Source organism: Neomonachus schauinslandi, chromosome 6 (genome assembly GCF_002201575.2).
Source record: "Neomonachus schauinslandi chromosome 6, ASM220157v2, whole genome shotgun sequence".
In the NCBI taxonomy this organism is placed as follows: Eukaryota; Metazoa; Chordata; class Mammalia; order Carnivora; family Phocidae; genus Neomonachus; species Neomonachus schauinslandi.
This window is the reverse complement of record NC_058408.1, coordinates 42,472,931-42,484,877: the sequence shown is the minus strand read 5'-3', so window position 1 is coordinate 42,484,877 and position 11,947 is coordinate 42,472,931. Positions and strand designations below refer to the sequence as shown.

The window sequence follows — 11,947 nt, the reverse complement described above, 5'->3', positions numbered from 1 at the left end:
ACAATGTAGATAACGAATACACACACTGTGAGCTCTGGGGTGAAGACATTGGCTCCAAGTCAGCGGCCTTCCCAAAGTTCCATCACTTCGAGAAAGGGAGAGAGAGAGAGGAAGGGAGGAAAGAAGGAAGAAAGGAAGGAAGGAAGGAAGGAAGGAAGGAAGGGAGGAAGGGAGGAAAAGAAGAGAGAGAGAAAGAAAAAGAGAAAGAAAGAGAAAGAAGCTTTCTCTGCCATATCGTTGGCAAGTGTTGTTTCCTGATACAGCGAGCCCCGTTCTTAGAAATGGCTGGGCTTCACTGCCAAGGTTTGCTGAAAGCACTGTGTTAAAGCCAACACAGAAAGACTGGCCCCAGGCCGAATGTTCTGACCTATCTAAATCGACCCAGGCACATGTCCAACGACAGCACCCTTTCTTTTTGTTTTCAGCTGCCTCTGATCCTCTGGTACACACCTTGAGAGCTGGGAATTCTGGGGATGCTCTGGGTCTGTCTTACATAACACCAAAAGCACTGGGCCAGGCACATCCCTTACCTTAGAAAAGGCATCTAATGAACCCCGCGGATGACTTCTTCAAGCAAGACTGGCAGCTCAATCTAATTTGGAGGGAAAATGAGAAGCAGCCTAAAATAAGGCCAGAGACCAGATATGGGCCCTGGACCAACCATCACTCATCGGAGCCTGGGATTCTAAAAACCCTCTGCCACTTCTCTTGCCCGAAGGGGACCTCTTCCCTAGGCTGAAAACGTGAAGAGCAGAGCTGGGTATTGCCAGAAGCTTGGTGGAAGACAGCCTGGAATGGGACCTGCCAGTCAGAAGACTAGGACTGGGGCCCCAACATTGTGATCAGTTGAGGATTATCATCTGACTTGTCTCCTGGTGTGCTAATAAGGTCCTCCTTAGGCAGGTAGCAGGGGTGAGAGCATTCCTGGGCAGCTGATAATTTGCATGGAAGGTAATAAATAATGGAATTATAAAATGCAATTGCGATATGTATGCTCAAAACAATTTATCTTTCTAAAGGAAGCTCAGATATTACTTTAGATGGATTTCCTCCTCCCTTCTCCCCACTGCATACAGCTTCCTGGGTGATTTGAACCTCCCTGCCCACTCTTTTTCAACCTACAATCAAATTCTAACAGTGAGAATTTCTTGAAGAGATGACTAATGCTGATAAGAAAATTAAAGATGTATTTTAAAAAAAACCATTTCCAAAGCTTGGGAGTGACCCACACACTTAAGATAAGAGGGCTGTTCCACTTCTGCTGGGCAGGGGTGGGGGATGCGGGGGTTTTGTCACTGCTTCTCCTGGGCAAATGCTAAATATCCACTCTCCCCACTGCCACCACCACTGAAAACAGAAATACGCACACAAGAAGCCTTGCCACGCAGACTGCTGAACAGACAGGCTGAACAGACAGATGTTTTCTAATTAGCATCTATTAACCCTAGGCTATTATTAAAAGTTGCTTTTTTTGGTTTTATGGTGAAAGTCTCTTATATGTAATACCATAATCATAAAGACGTCCAAATAAAGTAAACATTTCAAGTCCCTGCCCATGGCCAATACATCTCTGAATAACAACCGAAGTAGCCGTATTTCCACCTTCATGATGTTGGCATTGAACAATTCTTCCACCTGCCTTATTTTATAGCTGATCCTTTGCAGTAGGTGAGGTAAGTTGGCCAGATTTTACCATTCTCACTCCACAGCAGGGAGGAGTGACAGACATGGAGGTGCATCCCCCTAACCCCTGGCGAGGACGGGACCGCTTCTTTAGGGTTACCTCGGTGGCCAAGAGCTGCCTCACCCGAGTCATGCCCTTCTCATGGGCAACTGAATCCTGAGGAGGGATGGGAAGGCCCAGCATTTCAGCTCACCGCAGATCACCATGATGGGCAACACTCACTCCAGAGCGCCCCACCAGGTGAGCCCAGGCTCTGTCGCACCTGCGTCGCTGTGGAAGCTGAATGACTGAGTGTGTGACACCAGGTGACCATGAGTCCAGAACTGCTCATCTTGAGCTGACCCCTGTCATATCCACCAAGTAATAAGCTCAGGTGGGCCTTTGATTATAGGATCGAAGGGGTCCATCTGGGATTGAGTAAAGCAGGAATAGAGAGCACATACAGGCTGCGTAACAGAGAGCTCACACCCACATGGCACCTACCACCCTTGGGTCAGTGACCATCCCTCCGCTCACACTCATGGTCCTGTGGGTGGGTCTTCACAACATGCTGAAGGAGGGTCAAAAAGCACAAGCCTGCTTTATGGATGGATTGGCGTAGTGTTTGTGTGAGCGTGAATGTTGGTGACAGCTGGACTATAATCTCACTCAGGCCTGACACTGAAGAAGGGCCAAGAGAAAATTCTGCTGATGAGCAGAGCTTTGAGCCATGCACAAGGTCATCCACATGGTGTGAGAAGAGGAGGGGGCTGAGGTTAGAATACAGATGCACTCACCTATTGGAGTCTGATTTTCACAGGCATGATCTCTGATGCCTCACCCAGCCTTATGAGTGAAGGAGTGAGATTTTTGAGATTTTATTTTCCTTCCGTTGGAGGGGCCTCCTTTTTTTTTCTTGAAGATTTTATTTATTTGAGAGAAGAGAGAGAGAGCAAGCAGAGGGAAAGCGAGAAGCAGGGTCCCTACTGAGCAGGGAACCTGATGTGGGGCTTGATCCCCGGACCCCGGCATCAGGACCTGAGCGGAAGTCGGATGTTTAACTGACTGAGCCACCCAGGTGCCCCAAGGAAGGCTCCTTTTGTCTCAGGATTGACCTGGCTTCTCTCTGGGGTCCCTCCCTCAGCTCAGAGGGTCCCTCATCGGTTTAGGAGGCCACTCTGTCCTTTTGGGAAGTTGACCGTTCAGGATGACAGAGAGTACACGGCACGCACGGAGAACATATCAAAACCTAATAGCTTCTAAAACTCTATCCCCAGCTCTGGGTTATAGTCCCTCCTGGCACAGACTTCTGAGAAAACTGAACAAGGCCATGTGATTTTCTTTTTTTTTTTTTAAGATTTTATTTATTTATTTATTGGAGAGCAAGCGAGAGAGAAACAGCATGAGAGAGGAGACGGTCAGAGGGAGAAGCAGGCTCCCCACTGAGCCGGGAGCCCGATGTGGGACTCGATCCCAGGACCCTAGGATCATGACCTGAGCCGAAGGCAGTTGCTTAACCAACTGAGCCACCCAGGCGCCCAAGGCCATGTGATTTTCTGTACCGGGCATAGCTAATAATAATACAGATCTAAAGTAAACATACCTAGGCATATATGGAAAGTACACTTAAATTCGCATTTACGGCAACATGGTCAAGTTTTGGAGAAGAGGAGAGTCCTCAATTGGCCACTTAATTGGTGGTATAAGTTAAGCATTTCAGTTTATTGAATTTATTAATATTGCAGTTTATCCACAGTCAGATAGGGGAAAATGAAAAACTATGCTGATATCTTTCAAGAAACTTATTTAAACAACAAGGGTCATTTCTTTATCATGGAAAGAAAGACTGGCCTAAAGAAGTCTGCCACTTTTGTTCCTCTATTCCTCAAAATCCTCAGGGCCTCAGGAAAACAGAGTCAAAAATGGCTGAGAGACCCAGAGGATAATGCCCTTGTTGCCAAAAATCTGAACAAAATTAAACTTGCATCCACATGCAAGAATAATGATGACAATCAGAGTAATCCCATTTAAAATAATCAGGTGAAACTGTTATCTGTGGTTTTAAACCTTTCCTTTTGATAAGAAACACTTGGGGAGTTTTAAAAATATGTAAACACCTGGGCTCTGTTTCCTGAGACTGAGATTCAGTTGTTCTGGGGAGGGAGCTAGGCATCTGCCTTTTTAAAAAGGCTCCCAGGAGGTTTAATGCACAGCCTTGGTAGGGAACCATAGAACTAGACCTTGACTTAGTACCAGGTAATTTCTATCCCCACAGAAGAACATGCATCTGGCAGGAGGCGGGGGTGCCTAAAGAGGCCTAAAGCAATGATCGAAAAGAGCTCTACAGAAATCAGGTAAACCAAAGCCTATTGTTAGTGACAACCCATGAGTCTCCATATTCAACAAAGATCCTATGAACCTTTCAAAACACAGTATTATTTCAGGTATTAATGCTGAATTGATTATGAGTAATTAGACTATAAAATGCAAGGTTAAAGTTTTACCATGTTTCTGATTTGAGTTCTGTAAATGGGAGGGCAAATTCCCTATCGGGTGTGCCAATTATTACAAAAAAAAAAAAAAAATCTGTCCTGTTGCTACTGTTCCAGAGGGTTCCTAAGTCAGCCCAGGCTGCTGATGGACACACTGCAATAGGGGCAGCCCAGTATGGGGAGAAGCATTAGTCTGGAAGCGAGGCGGCTTGAACCTTCGTCCTATTTCTGACACCAAGTTAGTGAGCTATTGAACGGAGATTCTTTTTCATCTGTAAAATGGAGATAATAATGATATTTAAATAACTGGAAAGGTAGTTGTGAGGCTAAATCAGATAAAAGCACTTTATGAAGAGCTGAACATTTATATATAGTACCATTGTTATTCACTATGAGTTTTGTTATTACATTATCATCCTTTCACACGCGACTTGACCCAGTTGAGTCTTAGTCTTGTTGTACAAAAGGCCAATTTGGGAAATTACTCTTTTTTATTATAATCCTCATTACTAAAGTCTTTGTTTTTATTTTGGTTATCATCCTATCTCAGTAGCAAAAAAAAAAAAAAGAAAAGAAAAAAACAAAGAAGTGTCAACTAGGTGACCCCAGCAAAATGTCCCTGAAAGACAAAATTATTGTAAAGGGTTCTTCTCACCTACGTTATCCAACAGTATTTTTTCTGACTCACTTCAAGGCCCAAGGCAAAGCCAGTGACTTCAGGACTCATGATCCTAACAGCAGAACTGTCCTTGGAGACCTGTTGTTAGCAGGCAACGAGAGAGTGAATATGACACCACTCTGTGAACTATGACGCACTAGGCACGTGTGGGTGATGATGATTTTAGTGGTCGTCATAGAGATGATAGATGATAGTGTTAATGACAGTGATACAGACCAACTGGTTAACCTTGAATACGTAGGTAAGGACATGAAACACTGGTCCCCACTCGAGTAGGAGATGTACTGAAGGAGACAGGGCAGTCTCTGGAAAAAGAGTATAAGTTATGAAGTGTGAAACCGAGGACTGATTGGTTGGGGAGTCTTAGGGTTCTAGGCCTCTACCCCATCCCTCTCAAATCTGAGAAATGCTGAACAACTTCCTGGTAGTCTTCATTGGGTTTTCTTCCCCACATGCACCTTTCTAGATAGTTCACTTGAAGCTTTGTCACGCATGTCTCTTGTTCATCTCAGTCCCTTTTCCCATACAACCTCAGTGGGTTCCACTCTCTAGACCATAGGATAGGTGTCAACTCTGGTCAAAAGTTGGAGTGCAGAAAAGAAGGGGCATGGTGGCAAGGAAGGCCCTCTACTTGTCCCCAGGGATGTTTCATAAATTATGTGTTCTCACAGTCCCCTGACTGTTCACCTTCTAATGGCTCAGCTCTGTTGAGACGGCAAATAGAAGTTTCCACTTGGGTGGGGAAGGCAGACATAAGAACGCAGGTTCTCAGAGCAGGTAGCTATAATTTCATTTTGGTTGCAAAATAAAAAAGACTTCATGGAGGAAGAGCAGTGAGGGCACACTGAAAAAATTCAATTAAAAAACTATACAACTGTGAGAGATGTATAAACCTTCCAAAGATGTTAACTTTTTTTCCCCCCCAGATGGGAGAAGAAAAGTATCATTATCCTGTCACAGTACTTCTTCCACATTTTTTGGGTCTCTTAATCTGGTACTTGAAAACTTCTTCCTCTAACAGCTGGGGACTTTTTCCTCCTGAGAGCCATCTGCCCATTCCTGGTTGATACATCTTGGATCAAAACAACTGTGTATAGGACAAACCCTCGGTTCTTCTGGATTGGGGTGGGAAGTCAGAGGTCAAAGACCATCAATCCCTCTCCCAAGCCATGAGCTGTCTCGTTGGGTTAGCACAGAGCAGCAAATGGCCATGAAGTCATGTCCACTGAGACATGTCAGCCTTGTGGAACTTGATCAGGGACATAACTGTGCCAGGCCTGATGTTGATGGCCCCTCTCTCTTAAGGACATGTGGTGGTTGTGAGGATGCTTACAGCTTGCAGTGGGGAATAACACCCCATCTACCTTCATCACAGTACTTGAAACCCAGTCCTTTTGTGATAGGTTTTATCCAAGTGTTTTTTGTTTTTTGTTTTTTAATCTCTGGAAACTTTCCCAAACTCTATTGAGTTTTGTCTCGCTGGCTTCATCTTGCCCCGTGCATTCTAGCAGTTAGTGTCTGGGACTTCTCTTAGAGCAAACTTTCTCATGAGAGGCTTGGGGTGAAGTAGACATTCTTCATATTGACTCTTTTTATAAGAAGATTAGGCAAGAGTCCAGGAATGTAAATAGACAGGCTCAAGAGAATGTTTTGTGTGTGAGCAGATCCCAGAGCATCCCCAGCTGCACTGGGTGGGCGATGGAGCTCAACCAGGAACCCAGTGAAGGCTTATTCTCTTTGTAAACCCCCTGGCTCACTGCAGAAAGAAACGGTGGCTCCAAAGAGTCTCTCCCACAGGGTCAATAAGGCCTATTGCAGCAGACTGCTTTGGCTTTGTGGATGCAGGCCTTCCTATTAGGCCATGATGGAGAGAGCCACTGGAAATTAGCCAAAGATAAGCTCTCCTTTTCTTATGGGCACTTGTGAAGGCAAACTGAGAAGGGAGGTGAGGGGAAAGGGTGCATGGGTGGGGTCAGGGAAGTCGACGGAAAGAGAAAGAATGTAAAAGGTATCTAGGGGTCTTTGGTCCCATTCACAAGAATGCTGCAAGGTACAGAGAGATAGGGGTGTCTGCATGATCCTGAAATGGGCTCAGGTGGCCATTTGTTTATTCTACATAAAAATTTCGAAATCCACACAGTAAGCTTCCATAGGAGAGAACTAACTTTTATTGTATGTATTTTTTTAAAGATTTTATTTATTTATTTGAGAGAGAGAGTAAGAAGAACAAGCAGGGGGAGGGGCAGAGGGAGAGGAAAAAGCAGACTCCCCACTGAGCAGGGAGCCTGATGAGGGACTCAATCCCAGGACCCCGGGATCATGACCTGAGCTGAAAGCAGATGCTTAACCGACTGAGCCACCCAGGCACCCCTGTGTGTGTATTTTTTAATGTATGTGTGTTTTTAAGTTAAAAGTGTGTGTGTATATTTTTAAAATTAAGTTTTAAATTGCCCAGCATAGTAATATGCACCTTTGCTAGGTCAGAAGATATCTCCTGAGTGCTCTAGGGTACTAAATTTAGCAGGCTTTAGTAATACTATAATAAAAGTGAATAACTGAAAATGAATGCTATGACATATGGAAAGTTGGGTTCTCTTGTGAGCGTCTGGAACATTCCATAACAAAAGACTACCTTGGTCCTAGCTTCCTAAACAGTGGATAAAGAAGTTGGGCTGTTTCACTTTAAATAGACTAAGAGGCGACCAGATTTCATGAAGAAATATAAAACAAAATATAAAAAAGTTTGCCTTACATTTGCTTAGGACAAATTAAGGGTACATGAGCTGAAACAGCAGCAGAGAGAATTTTGGTTAAAACAACAACAACAACAAAAGCACAACAACTCACTGATGCAAAAAAAAAATTGCGTCCTATTGCCCTGGTGGCTGGATCTAGACTCTGTGGGTCAACTAGAGTTGAATAGGAAAAGCGTCTGACCACAAAGGCGTGGGTATGGTTAGGTAAATAGACTGAACACCATGAGATCCAGCTAATGTTCTGTTTCTATGAGGCCACCCTTCCTCCTCTCCACGGTTGAGGCATCACATTTTTGTAGTAGATGCTGCATTGTGACTACCACCTCTTTGTCCTGAGCACAGTGGTCTGGACACATCAAGCAAGGTCATGTTTTCTGAGCAGGCTGTCCAAAGGGCCCACACTCTCATCTCCCCATCGTCAGCCAACAATGCCACCTTTGCCCGTGTGCCTGTGTCGACTTATACCAAGTCCTCGCAGCCCTTCCTGCTGGGGGAGCACAGCTTTAGCCAGCAGTATGCCCCCACTGATGCCACCCATCTCCTCCAAATGAGGCCCTTCCTGGTGAGCTGGGCCCAACAGCACTGAGCTGATGGAGTCCAAATAAAGAAGCTGTGTGAGCTGCGGCCTGGGGAGAAGTGTTGTGTGTTGGGGACCCTCTTCATACCACTCCATGCCGCTCCAGGCATCATCCTCTGGGAGATCAGTGAAGAGCACAACCTGCTCCCTCGGCCTCCTCGGAGCAAATATATCCACCCAGAGGATGAACTGGTCTTGGAAGATGAATTGCAGTGCATTAGACTGGAAGGCACCATTGATGTGTCAAAGCTGGTCACAGGGACAGTCCTGGCCATGCTCGCCTCTGTGAGAGACAGTGGGAAGTTTCTGGTGGAGGACCTCTGCTTTGCAAAGCTTGCTCCTGAGAAGCCTGCATCCCACCTCGGCACAGACAGGTTTGTGCTGCTGGTGTCTGGTTTGGGCCTGACTGGAGGTGGGGTCAGGAGCCTGCTGGACTCCCAGCTGCTGGTGGACGTGGTGACAGGGCAGTTGGGGGATGAGGGGAACGGTGCAGTGCTGCCCACGTGTCCTGGGTCATCCTTGAAGGGAACCTCCTAGCCACAATACCCAGAACAGAGATTCCATCAATAAGGCCATGTACTTAACCAAGGAAACCCAGGCAGCCAGCGTGGAGGCTGTCAAAATGCTGGATGAGATCCTCCTGCAGCTGAGCACCTCGGTACCCACGGATGTGATGCCAGGCAAATTTGACCCAACCAACTACATGTTCCCCCAGCAACCCCTGCACCCCTGCATGTTCCCACTGGCCACTGCCTACTGCAACCTCCAGCTGGTCCCCAATTCCTACCAAGCCACCATCGATGGAGTCAGATTCCTAGGGACATCAGGACAGAATGTGAGTGACATTTTCCAGTATAGCAGCAAGGAGGATCACGTGGAGATGCTGGATTGGACCCTACATAAGGGTCACGTCAACCCCACCGCCCCGACACTAGGTTGCTACCCTTCCTACAAGACCAACCCATTCATCTTTCCTGAGGGCCCTCACGGCTACCTTCTGGGAACACCCCCAGCTTTGGCTCTAAAATCTTCGGAGGCCCAGAGGACCAGAGGGTGCTGTTGGTGGCCGTCCCAGACTTCAGCACCGCGGAGACCACCTGCCTGGTATCTCCGCGGGGCCTGGCCTGCCAGCCCTTCAGCTTCTCAGGCTTCCGCGGCAGAGAAGGACCTGGGGGGCCTGGGTCTGGGCCCCTGACTCACAGAGACCCGAGCCATCTGTTCCCCGCAACGTTGGCACTGCAGCAGCATTTGCTTTACAATAAAAAAGGGGGAGAGGAGGCAGGCGTGGCGCCCGGCCCGGTGGCAGCTGAGGCGGAGGCCGAGGAGGAGGCGCACTGCCAACACCCCAGGTCGGAGAGCGGAGGGACCCGCGCTTGGTCAAATGCGGCTGCTGCAGGGCAGCCCCTGCCGCTGTCATACGCCCACAGGAGCTGCTGGCCAAGGACACGGAGCAGCTGGAGCTCATTCCCGAGAAGAAGGGCCTCTTCCTGTAGCATGTGGAATATGAGGTTTCCAAGCAGCGCTTCAAGTCCTCCGGGAAAAGATGGTACGAGGACTTTGCGGTTTTCCACGAGATGCTGCTGCAGAAGCTCTCCCAGTGCGGGGTGCCGGCCCTTCGGCCCAAGAGCATGCTGGGAGCCCCCCCGGCCCCCGCTCCGGGAGTTCCTCGAGGCCAGCGCCCAGCCCGGAGGCGCTTCATTGAGCTGGTGGCCCGGCACCCCTGTTCTCCGAGGATGTGGCCCTCGGGCTGTTCCTGTCCTTCAGTGGCCCTACGGTGCAGAACAAGTTAAGGAATCAGCTCAGTGTGCTGGAGATGAACTCATGAACTGTACCAAGGACTTCCTCCCAGCCGACATCCAGACGCAGTTTGCCGCGAGCGGGGAGCTCATTCGGAACAGCTACAACAGCTTCCACCAGCTTCGCGATCTGGCCGAGCAGGTTGCTTCCAGTGCCATCGGCAGTGCTGCTGACCTTCTCATGTTCGGGAAGGAGCTGAGTGCTTTGGGGTCTGACCCGACCCCGCTCCCCTCCTGGGCCACGCTGAACTGCAGCGCGTGGGGTCCCTTCAACAGGCGCTGAAAGGCCTGTCGTTGAACTTGCACTGCTTGCTGACAAGGCTGCCCAGCAGGGCAAACAGGAAGAGAATGAGGTGGTGGAGAAACTGAAGCCCTTCTTGGATTCGCTCCAGTCCTCTGAAGACCTGTGAGAGCGGCCCGGAAAGGGTGTGCTGCCCAAGCACCAGCGCCCCGGACACAGGGACAGCCTGATGAAGAGCAGGTGACGAACGCCGAGCGCTGAACCCCGAGCCGACTCCCAAGCAGCCAGAGCCCCGCATCGTGGAGCGAGAGAGTGCCGCCCAGACGATGCAGCTTGGAGGGTCTTCTCCCTGTACTGCCTGCACCAGGAGATGCAGCTGGTCCACGCCCGCTGCCCCTCACCCCCACCCCCATTCTCCTGTCTTTATCACCTCTCAGATCCAAGGGCAATAGGAGATGAGCAAGGTAGGGAATGCCCGGAAGCCCAAGCTCCACTGCCTCTTCGTTGGACCCAACAGCTCCCTGATCCCGCCGAGGTCCTGCAGGTTGGCGTGTCTCCTCACTAGTGCCCGAGGGGGGGAGCTCCAGGCGGCCTCACTAAAACCTCTTTACAAAAAAACAAAACAAAACAAAAGCGCCTTCCCAAGGTGTCCTCCTACACAGAACCTCCACCACACGTTCCATTTGACTCAAAGCATCTGAGACCTTCCTCGAAGTCATAGGCACCAAGAAGACTCTTCCTTCCCAGAGACAGCAGAAGCCCTTAATGCCCTCCACATATGGGAAGAATGTCAGGAGTCCATCACCCGTCGTGGACTGGGACTTGGGAAAAGCGGGTCCATCCCAACTATGTTGTTCACTGGCTGTGAAACCAGGGCAGATAGTCTGATGTCTCTGAACCCCATGTCAACACCTGTGTCATGAGGGACCTTGACAAGGTCATCTCTTAGCTCCTTCCCAGCCCGGCTTGCGTCATTCCATCGGAACGTGTGCTTTCCCGGGGCTGAGGTGACATCCACGAGTCAGTGCCATTTCGCTGGCTCCTCCCCGCTTCCCCTCTGGGAGATCTCTTCTCCCGAATTTATTTCTGGGAGTCCCCAGGGATCTCTTGCCCATGCTCACGTCTGTCATGTGCTTCCTTTTCGGCCACATTCTCTTCCGGACGTTCACTGCCTGGGGAGCCACCGAGGACCCCTCGGCCCCATAGCTGCTGGCGCCCTCCCGGCAGCGCTAATGTCCAAGTCAGTGCTGCATGTTGTCCCCAGAGCTGCACAGACCGCCGAACAGCTACCGCCTCCAAAGACTTGGGTGTTGCAGCCTGCAATGCTACAGTGTGAGCACAGAAGCAGACACCGTGGTCCCCCTTCCGACTTTCAGTTACCATTCATTTCTCTGACATCAGAATTATGCTTTTTACATCTCTTCCAGCTTTGTCAACTGTGGTGGTAGCTTGAGCTTGCAGTTTTTCTTTCCCTGGGGCCAAGTGAGGGAGCTGCTGGTGTCCAAGATGCCCACTCCCGCCCCTGCCACCTAAATCCCTTCCGAAGTGACTCTTGCCCACCTTTCTATCACACACACCCAGACAGGTCCGAATCCCTGACATGGGGACTCGAGGCTGAAAAGGAGGATCCTGATATGCTATTTAAAGAAAAGAAAAGAAAAGAAACAAATCCCAGGAATCTTGAAGCTATTCATCGTGAAGACTATTCATGGAAATTAAACACAGCATCCTTGAATATATACT

The 11,947-nt window shown here is 48.9% G+C and overlaps 2 pseudogenes; both read left to right on the top strand.

Moving 5' to 3' along the window:
• The first annotated feature begins 7,957 nt into the window (after nucleotides 1-7,957).
• LOC110573951 lies at nucleotides 7,958-9,362 on the top strand (annotated as a pseudogene).
• A 182-nt stretch (nucleotides 9,363-9,544) lies between these two features.
• On the top strand, nucleotides 9,545-11,737 carry LOC110574195 (annotated as a pseudogene).
• Nucleotides 11,738-11,947: the final 210 nt, after the last annotated feature.